A 10,582-nucleotide genomic window follows, 5' to 3' on the forward strand; every position below is an offset into this window, starting at 1 on the left:
TGTCAATTTTTAGCTTGGAAGATGAAGGAAGCCACACAGAAAGGAAAACAGGCAGCCTTTAGCAGCTGGAAGCAGAGAGCAGCTTATATCCACAAGAATATGGGATCTCAGTCTTATAACTACAGGGACTAAATTTGGGCAATAACCTGAAGAAGCTTATGAGTGGATTCATTCCTAGAGCCTGGTCAAAGCCTTGATATTGGTCCTGTGATACCCTGAGCAGCAAATCCAGTCACACCATGCTTCAACTTCTGACCTTCAGAATTGTGAAAAAATAAATGAATGATAAATAGATGTCTCAAACTTTTATGTGTAAGGTAGTTTGTTAGGTAGTAAAAGAATACTAACATACTAACTTTTTTATTTCTTCTTACATCATTCATAGTCAAACTCAGTCTTCCTAAAAACCTACAAGTTTCTTACTAACCTGTCACCCCATCCTTAAGGCTCTCACGTCTAATCACCTAACCAGTCTTCCCCTTCCACAAGAACTTCCAACCAAAATTGACTTCTTGCCACTCTTTGATGTTCTGTGAACATGCAAGCTTGTTTTAAACTCAGATCTTTTTATTCACTCTTTTTATTTCCTGGAATATTCTTCCTGAGGCATTTGAATGCTTTATTTCTTTACTAACAATAGGTCTTTTCTCAAGTGTAACCTCTCCAAGAGGCCTTCAGCAGCCTTTCTTGTGAGGTTATGACTCTTCCCACTTGCAACAGTCCGTGTCCCCTTTCGTTGCTCTATTTTTGTAATATTATCAACAATATTGTATTATGGTGATAAAGTATTTACCTCTTTTATTGATGGGCTTTATGCACTAGAAAAACGTTTTTCTGCTTCATCAGTGAAGTTATTAAGTTCCTAAATGTAATCATGAATTATCAATTCCTAGGAAGTTTGTGGCATATAGAAGGCATTCAGTGCATATTTGTAATAAATGAATGATAAAAATGTCTTCTCGTTCTTTTGAAAATCCTGAAAATCTTGGGGCATATAGAAGGCTGAAGAGGTTATAGCAGAGCTAGCTGCATTGGGGATTTACCTTTTAGAATTTCAGTGGCAAATTTCCAAACCTTATCTATTGTTTGGGACCTTGAAGTTCTTTAGGAAACCTTTAAAAATAAATCTTATAAGTTATAATTATTAAATAATTATATGCTGTTATGTGGTAAATTATATGCTAAATAAGTTACAATGCTAATAAATACTAGCATTATTGTATTTAATAAACACAATTTAAAAAATGCAAATAAACTAATTCAAAATTATGCAGATAAAACTGTTTCTATAGAGAATATACCCAATTACTTAAAATATTTGAACTCTAATCAATGAACAACTTAAGTTTAATAATTTCAAAATACTGAGATTCACATATGAGACTTGAAATTCGTCACAACCAAAGCTGATTGTGGCATAAGTTCTATCCTTTAGCACGTGTTTTATCACCTTGCTACCTAGTTTTATATAGGTTTAAAAGTATACAAGGGATCATTGGATGCATAGATCAATTATTCAATTATTTCCCACTTTTTCCAAATTCTTACACTTTTATTTGTAGTAATTTTATATATGTACATATGTGCATGTGTTTTTCTTAAAAATAACTTGACCCTTTTCCTTTATAATATCTTCGCACTAAGCATATTTCATCCTTGCACATAAACTGCCCTCTTCAATTGAATTACTGAATAATTCTGTTTATGCCAGCATTTCCTCAATAATACCACTTTAGTAAATCTTTAAGAGAAATGCAAACTTCTAAAATAAAATATACACATGTAATGTATATATATGTAATTAATGCTTGTAACAAAAATACAGCTAGTGCTCAACTTACAACCATAATTTGTTCCGACAGACCGGTCGTAACACGATTTGGTTGTTGAGTAGGCTATATGTACAGTACTGTGAAATGATGTTATAAAAATCTTTAAGTCATATTTTGTCATAATTTTCTTTCATTATTGTTATATATCATAATTTTCTTTGTTCATTTTATGCCATTTGTATCATCTCTACACCATTTTGTTTCTTATTTTTACCTTCGTCAGGTTTCAGTAAAACACTGCATTACCAGTACAACTGGTTTAATATTTGCAAAACATACAAAACTACAAAATACAGGTGCATACAAAAATACAAAATACAGGTGTAAAAAATACCATAGGAAACATTTTCCCAATTGCAAAACATATCGAAACATGTACAAAACATTTTTTTTGCCACTGGTGCTTGGCTGCGGATCGTTGATGTCATCATCTGAGGCAGCAGTTGGGGTCACTAGAGATTTTTTTTCATAAACATGGTGAGCTTTGTCTGAATTGTATGTTTCTTTTTTTCTTCATAAATTTCATGATACGGTTCGTGCGCCATCCGTTCAATCCTTGCAAATTGTTCGATGTTTGATAAGAAGTTTATTGGGAGGGGTTTGATGACAAATATCCAAGACACAAAACACAAATTGCTGTACCAAGTCTGGGATAACAGTTGAAATGGTGCACGCAGAGATGGTAGTGCTGCTGGAAGCTGGTCCTCACTGTCGTACGCCCAGCTGGGCAACGTTTGCGCTGCCAGACACAGAGCAGTCATGGCTAGCGATTGTGGTGGTAAAGTTGAATGGTCGTAAGTTGTATAGGTCGTAAGTCGATCAATACCTGTAAACAAATTGGCTGGGCACAGTGGCTGATGCCTGTTATCCAGCACTTTGGGAGGCCGAGGGGGTCGGGAGTTTGAGACTATCCTAGCCAACATGGTGAAACCTTGTCTCTACTAAAAATAGAAAAATTAGCCAGGCATGATGGCATGTAGCTGTAGTCCCAGGTACTCTGGAGACTGAAGCAATAGAATCACCTGAGCCCAGGAGGGGGAGGTTGCAGTGAGCCAAGATCACTCCACTGCACTCCAGCCTGGCAATAGAGTGAGACACCATCTCAAAAAAAAAAAAAAAAAATTATTTACTTTGATTCATGTAATAAATAAGTACAGGGAAATGTGATTTTATTACTATAATCATTAAAATACTATTCACAGCTATGTAACATAGCCTTTAAAATCACCTTCTATTGATTTAGTATTTAATAACTGTCCTACATTTGTCTTACATGTTAAACTGGCAAAATTGCCACGTATTGCCCTTCAACTTGTCCATGCTCTTAAACTTCCTTGGATATGACAAATCAACATTAATCTTTACCTGCCCGATCTTTTATATATATCTGTGATTCCATTTTTTGTGCCCTGTCTCAAAAATGTTTTCCTATAACTTACAATACATGCTTATGAGACAACATTCAGAAATGAAGATACATATTTTGATGGCTCTGTGTGATTTAACCACATTTCTGCTGTTCCTAGCAGTTTTCAACTTAGTGGTAGAATGAAAATCTGATAGTCACTTTTTCACGCAGAATATACTACACAAGCCTTCCCTGGTCAGCTGAAAACACATAGTGAGAAGGTGTGCTGGGTATATTGTAATGGAGATAAGGAAGATTCACTGATACATAAAGAGCAAAGAATTGAAAATAAAAATATCCCTGATTCTATTTCTGGTTTTCCCACCAAATCCCTTATTTTCTCTCTAAGCCTGAGAAAAATGCTTAACACCTCTGTGAAATCAGAAGATTGAATTATCAGAACTTTTAAGCTGACAACCTATATTTTTGTTTTGTGTAGTCGGAAATCGAGTAATTGTTCTTAAAGTAGCCAGGATTTCTAGCTTCTTTTGAAAGAAATGTCAGCAGGTGCCAAGAGTCCATGTTCCCATTCTTGCCACATATGGCAATAGTGTTTGCTCTCAGAAAGGGCTGCTCTATCCTGTTGCCACATCCTAATTCTTCTGAGTGAGAAACATAGAGCCCATTTTTGTTTCTTCTTGACTCTCTTTTTGTGTTTGCAACACATAGACTAAATGATTTCTTTGATCCTTTCACGTTCTAAAATGTTTTGACTTTATGATGATATATTTTTGTAACACTATAATGACCTTCTACTTCAGCAAATCACACAGCTGGTATATATCATTCCCTAGGTATAAACCTTTGTAGTCAGTATTGGCAAATTCCTAAAGCAGAAGGATATATGTTATGAGAATCTGAATATATTTTATTGTGACTAAGTAAGAGGTAGTTTGGTATTAGTGATGAAGGAAGACTGACATGAGGTCCGGGATTAATAGACGTAGTTGCTGATGGGTCCAGAGGACAAAGGAAAGAGTCATTACCCACAGTCTAATGCAGCCTAAACAAGATCTGAATGCAGAAAGCATTTGAGAGAGGGCAGGGTGCATTCTATTGTGATGGAGGCTCCAGCTCCTCAGCTGTGCATGCCTCAAGCCTACCTTGTGTCTGTCAGGAATGTTAATGAGTCATAGGATTAAACTGTTATGTGTTGCTTGATTGAAAACTTAGTGTTAATGTTGGCTTTTTAAATGCTAATAAAAACTGTAATTTGGCCTCTGAGATTTATGTAAAATTACTGGCACTTTCCTTTCAATTTTTGAAGAGACTGGAATTGAGGTTAGCTAATTCAATATTTGATCTGTGTATAGGGTCATGTAAAGAGGAAATTCCAAAGATGATAGAAATAGGAATTAAAACACTGCTTCACAATTGAGAATATTCTTTCTCCCTTCAGTTAAAGCATATATTTGACCCAGGGAACAGAAAAAAGTGGGAATCTCATTTCATAGGAAGAAACAAAATGTTATTTTGGTTACCAATATAAATGGTTTCCTCTAAATCCCTAAAAGAATGCAACTAATGGTGTCTACCATTCATTTCCCACATAACTACCAGACTATTTAAGACATTTAATTCAGACAGCATTATTTCCTTAAATAAAATCTTATTCTCAATGTATTTAGAACAAAAGCTAAAGTTCTTTATCATTAATTAAAACCCCATTGATATTTTTCAAAACGGAAAGGGATGATGGTAGCTTTATGGTCATTTCAAGTATTAATAGAACAGCTCTGCATGGTGAAGGATGTTTCTTTGCACCATCAAAAAGTTAGCATCACTGCTTCCTGAGAACTACATGTCAGCAGATCCCCATTTCTTTCCATTCTGACAACCATATATTTCCAAATGTCTTCTAAGTAGCCTGCGATTGTACTGCCGTGTTTGTAAACAACTGGAAAGTCGGTGAGAACTGATCCCTGTCTATCTCTGCTCTCATCTCCTATATTCTGCGCCTTCTTTACTGACTTTAGCTTTTAATTTTCCATTCCTCAAAATCCAAAGTGTTTTATGTGATGAGAGTTTTGCATTGCTTTTCACATTGAAGTCTCATTTTCTTTCTTTTATTTTTTTTTAATTTTTTTTTAATATACTTTAAGTTCTGGAGTACATGTGCAGATCATGCAGGATTGTTACATAGATACACGCATGCCATGGTGTTTTGCTGCATCCATCGCCCCCATCCCCCATCATCTACATTAGGTATTTCTCCAAATGTTATCCCCATTTTCATCTTTCAAGGCTAAGCTAAAATTTCCTCTCTTCAGAATGGCTTTTACTGACCATTCTTTCTAAGTTGATTCAACTCATCCTTAACCCCTTCCTGTGACATCACTCTGTTGATTTCTTTGACTACTTTTAACACAATAAAAAAATGACACACTGGCTTACTTGTTTACATGCTTCCTACTGTCTCCCTGCATTAGGATAAAAGCTGCATTTGACCAGGGACCTATTTTTTTTTTCTTTCTGCAAATTGTCACCTAAAATGCAGAAAATTCTGTTTCTCCTCCTCTCTGTGCTTTCTCTCTTCTCCTAAACTTTATGTATTATTTATATTTTTATCTCTATTTGAAACAAAAGCCAGTGTCATCAGTAGAGAAAGATTTCCTGAAACCTTACACCTATTTGTAAGAAACAGTGTACTTTTATAGTGCACTTTATAAAAAAATAGATCCTTAAAACTGAAATTCAGATATGCTATGGTTTGAACATGTCCTCTTGGAAACTCATGCTGAAATTTGATTCTCAGTATGACTGTGCTTAAGGTGGGAGGTGATTGGATCTTGAAGGCACTGCTCTCATAAATAAATAAATGCATCTCATAGGAGTAAGTGAATTCTCACTCTTGCAGGAATGGAATCATTTTCACAAGAGTGCATTGTTATAAAATAAGGTCAACATTTCACATGTGAAAGGCATACTTTGCATACTTTCTGCGTTTGTGCCATGTTGCAAGCAGCATGAAGCCCTCACCAGAAGAAAAACAGATGCAGGCACTATGCTCTTGAGCTTTCTAATCATCAGAATTTTGAGCTAAATAAACCTCTTTATGGGACCTCGGATCCCAGAGGTCCAAAGTTGAGTTCCCACAAACCTAGCCACCAAGGGTTAAAGTGGTCTCAGTCTAAGTAAACTTGAAAGGCAGTCTAGGCCATAAGGAATGCAACTCCATGGGAATGTGAATCCTAGTGCTGAACTAGGCTTGGAGTCAGTGGACTTGCGGGGGAAATGACATACTGCGATACAAGCTGGGTCACCCAAGAAAGTACTGGCATCACTCCTTCTCTAATCCCAGGATGCACATCTCAAGACTCCAAAAGAGTACCTTTTTCTTCTCTTGATGAGAGGAGATTAGAGGGAAGAGTAGGAAAGACTTTATCTTGCATCCTGGATACCAGCTCAGCCATAGCAAGATAGAGCACCTGAGAGAGTCAAAAAGCCCCTGTTCCAGGCCCTAGCTCCCAGACAACATTCCTAAACACATCCTATGTCAGAAGGGAACCTACTGCTTTGAGAGAAAAGGGCTCAGTGCTGGTAGAATTTATCATGTGCTAACTAAAGAACCCTTGGGTCCCGAATAACCAGCATTGATATCCGGGTACCACATCAATGGCTGCAGCAGAGCCTGTGAGCTGTGCTGGCTTCAGGTGAGACTCAGCAAATTACCAGCTGTGATGGCTATGGCATAACATTCCTTCCACTTAAGAAGAGTAGAGGAAAAAATAAAGGAGACTTTGTCTTACACCTTAGGTACCAGAACAGCCACAGGTGGGTAGAGCACCAAATAGGCTCTTAAGGCCCATAATTCCAGGATTTGACTCATGGATGGCATTTCTAGCCCTGTCCTGGGCCAGAGGGGAGCCCACTGTGGGGAAGGGTGAGTCCCAGGCCAGGCAGCAATCAGCACAAGCTGACTTAAAAGCCCTTGGCTTCAAGGGAAAATCAGTGGTAGTCCGGCAGTATTCCTTGTGACCTGGGGTGGTGGTGGCTATAGGGTGAGAATCCTCTGACTTTAGAAGGAGGATAGAAAAGGGGGAAGCACTACATCTTGTAGTTTGACTACCAGCTCAGGCACAGTCCAATAAAATACCAGGTAGACTTCTAAGGTTTTTGACTCTAGTCCCTAACTCCCAGACAACATCTCTGGAACCACCCAGGACCTAAGAGAACTTGCTGCCCTGAAGGGAAAGAATGGCCTGGCTGGCATCCCACAGGCTAATTGCAGAGCTCCAAGAATCTAAACATAGGCAGGGGCCAGAGAGTGATTACAGCAGGCCTTGGGCAAGACCCATTGCTGTGCAGGCTTCAGGTCTGATCCAGTGTAGTCATAGTGGTGGTAGCCAGAGTGGTGCTTGTGTCACTCACCCTCAGCTTTAGGTGATTCTGAACAGAGAGAGAGACTGTATTTGTTGGAAAAAACTTAAGGGAAGAGAACAAGAGTCTCTGCCTGATAATCCAGAGAATTCTTCTGGATCTTGCTAATACCAACAAGGTGGTACCTCTCTATGAGTCTGTGAGAACCACAGTGTTACTGGCTTGTGGTATCCTCTAAAGCAGATACAGCTTAGATCACAGCACTTAAGTCCTTCCAAATATCAGAAGACACTCCCCAAAAAGGGTGACTACAAAAAGCCCAGACAGTGAACAGTACAATAAATACCTAAGTCTTCAATACCCAGACACTGAAAAACATTTACTAACTTTAACTCCATCCAGGAAAACATGACCTCACCAAATCAACTAAATAAGGCACCAGGAACCAATCCTGGAGAAACAGTAATATGTGAACTTTCAGATAGAATTCAAAATAGCTGTGTTGAGGAAACTCAAATAAATTCATGATAATACAGAGAAAAAAATTCAGAATTCTATGAGATAAATTTAACGAGATTAAAATAATTTTTTAATATAAGGTAGAAATTCTGGAGATGAAAAAATGCAACTGACATACTGAAAAATGCATCAGAATTTTTTCAGAACAGAATGGATCAAGCAGAAGAAAGAATTAGTGAGCTTGAAGACAGGCTATTTGAAAATACACAGTCAGAGGGAACAAAAGAACTAAGAATAAACAACAATGAAGCATGCCTACAGGATCTAGACAATAGCCCAAAAGGGCAAGTCTAAGAGCTATTGGTCTTAAAAAGGAGGTAGAGAAAGAGATAGTGGTAGAAAGTTTATTGAAAGAAATAATAGTAGAGAAGTTCCCAAACCTAGAGAAATATATCAATATCCAAGTACAATAAGGTTATAGAACATCAAGAAGGTTTATCCCAAAGAAAATTACCTTGAAGCATTTCATAATCAAACTCCCAAAGATCAAAAATAAAGTATCTAAAAACAGTAAGAAAAAAGAAACAAATAACATATCGTTGGTCTCCAGTACATCTAGCAGCAGATTTTTTAGTGGAAACCTTACGGGTCAGGAGACAACAACATGACATATTTAAAATGCTAACGGAAAAAAAAAGTTTTTACACTAGAATAAGTATATCTGGTGAAAATATCTATTAATCATGAAGGAGAAAAAAGGGCTTTCCCAGACAAACTAAAGCTGAGAGATTTTATCAACCTGTCCTACAAGACATGCTAAAGAGAGTACTTCAATCAGAAAGAACAGGTTGTTAATGAGTAATAAGAAATAATCTGAAGGTATAAAACTCACTGATAATAGTAAACACAAAATATGATAATGCTGTAACTGTGGTGTGTAAACACGTATGCTAAGTAGAAAGAAGAAATGATGAACCAATAAAAAATAATAATTATAACAACTTTTCAAGATGTAATCAGTACCAGAAGATATAAATAACAAAAAGTTTAAGAGTGGGGGATAAAGTTAAAGTGAAGAGGTTTTATTAGGGTTTTTTTTTTTTTTTTTTGCTGCAAAGTTTTTATCAGGTTAAATGAATTATAAGATAGTATTTTCAAGTTTCATGGTAACCTTAGACCAAAAACAAAATGGATACACAAGCAAAAAAAATAAAAAAAACAAGAAACTAAATCATATCACCTGAGAAAACAACCTTCACTAAAGGAAGACATGAAGGAAAGAAGGAAGAGAAGACTATAAAGCAACAAGAAAATTAAAAAAAAATGGCAGGAGTAAGATTACTTACTAATAATAAGATTGAATGTAAATGGACTAAAGTCACCAGTCAAGACATAGAGTGATTGAATGGATTTTAAAAAAAAGAGAGATCTACTGATCTGTTGCCTACAAGATACACAACTCATGTCATGGAATATCTTTTTCCACCCCTTTGTTTTTAGTCTACAAATAAAATCAAAATGAAAATGGAGACATTGCAACTGATACTGCAGTAATTAAAAGTATTAGTGGTTACTCTGTGTAACTATATGCCAATAAACTTGAAAATCTGGAAGAATTGTACAAAATCTAGACACATGCAACCAGCAAGATTGAACCAGGAAGGTTGGGCACCGTGGCTCACACCTATAATCCTAGCATTTTGGGAGGCCAAGGTGGGCAGATCACTTGTGGTCAGGAGTTCAAGACCATCCTGGCCAACATGACAAAACCCCATCTCTACTAAAAATACAAAACTTAGCTGGGCATAGTGGCACATACCTGCAGTCCCAGCTACTCAGGAAACCAGCTACCTGGGGCACAAGAATCACTTGAGCCTAGCAAGTGGAGATTGCAGTGAGTTGTGATCACATCACAGTACTCTAGCCTGGGTGACAAGAGTAAGACCCTGTCTCAAAAAAAAAAAAAAAAATTGAACGAGGAAGAAATCTAAAACTTAACCATACCACTAACAGTTAATGAGTTTGAAACCATAATATAAAGTCTCCCAGTGAAGAAAAGCCCCAGACCCGAAGACTTCACTGCTGAATTCTATAAAACATTTGAAGTAAGACTAATACCAATCCTACACAAAGTATTTTGAAAAACAGAGGAGGAGAGAATACTTCCAAACTCATTCTATGAGGCTGGTGTTACCATGATACTAAAACCAAACACAGACACATTAAAAAAAAACAAAACAAAACTAAAGGCCAACGTCTCTGATGTTCCTCAACAAAATAGCAGCAAACCATATTCAACAATACATTAGAAAGATCATCCATCATGGCCAAGCAGGATTTATCCATGAGATGCAAGAATGGTTCAACATATGTAAATCAAGCAGTGTAATGCATCACATCAACAGAATGAAAGATAAACACTATGTGATAATTTCAATTGATATTGAAAAAACATTTGATAAAGTTCAACATCCCTTCATGATAAAAACTCTCAAAACTAGGAACAGAAGAAAGATACCTCAACATAATAAAAACCATATATGTCAGACCAAAAGCTAGTATC

At 36.7% G+C, this 10,582-nt stretch overlaps 1 long non-coding RNA gene across 1 annotated transcript; it reads right to left on the reverse strand.

The window, feature by feature from the left end:
* Positions 1-339: 339 nt before the first annotated feature.
* Positions 340-10,250, reverse strand: LOC108303370. The gene is made up of 3 exons (XR_001824805.2): positions 10,149-10,250; positions 6,937-6,940; positions 340-351 (listed from the first exon to the last, which is right to left on the reverse strand). It is a non-coding gene; the product is annotated as an uncharacterized LOC108303370 (long non-coding RNA).
* Between the last annotated feature and the right edge of the window lie 332 nt (positions 10,251-10,582).

Source organism: Cebus imitator, unplaced genomic scaffold, assembly GCF_001604975.1.
Source record: "Cebus imitator isolate Cc_AM_T3 unplaced genomic scaffold, Cebus_imitator-1.0 Scaffold46, whole genome shotgun sequence".
NCBI classification, from domain to species: Eukaryota; Metazoa; Chordata; class Mammalia; order Primates; family Cebidae; genus Cebus; species Cebus imitator.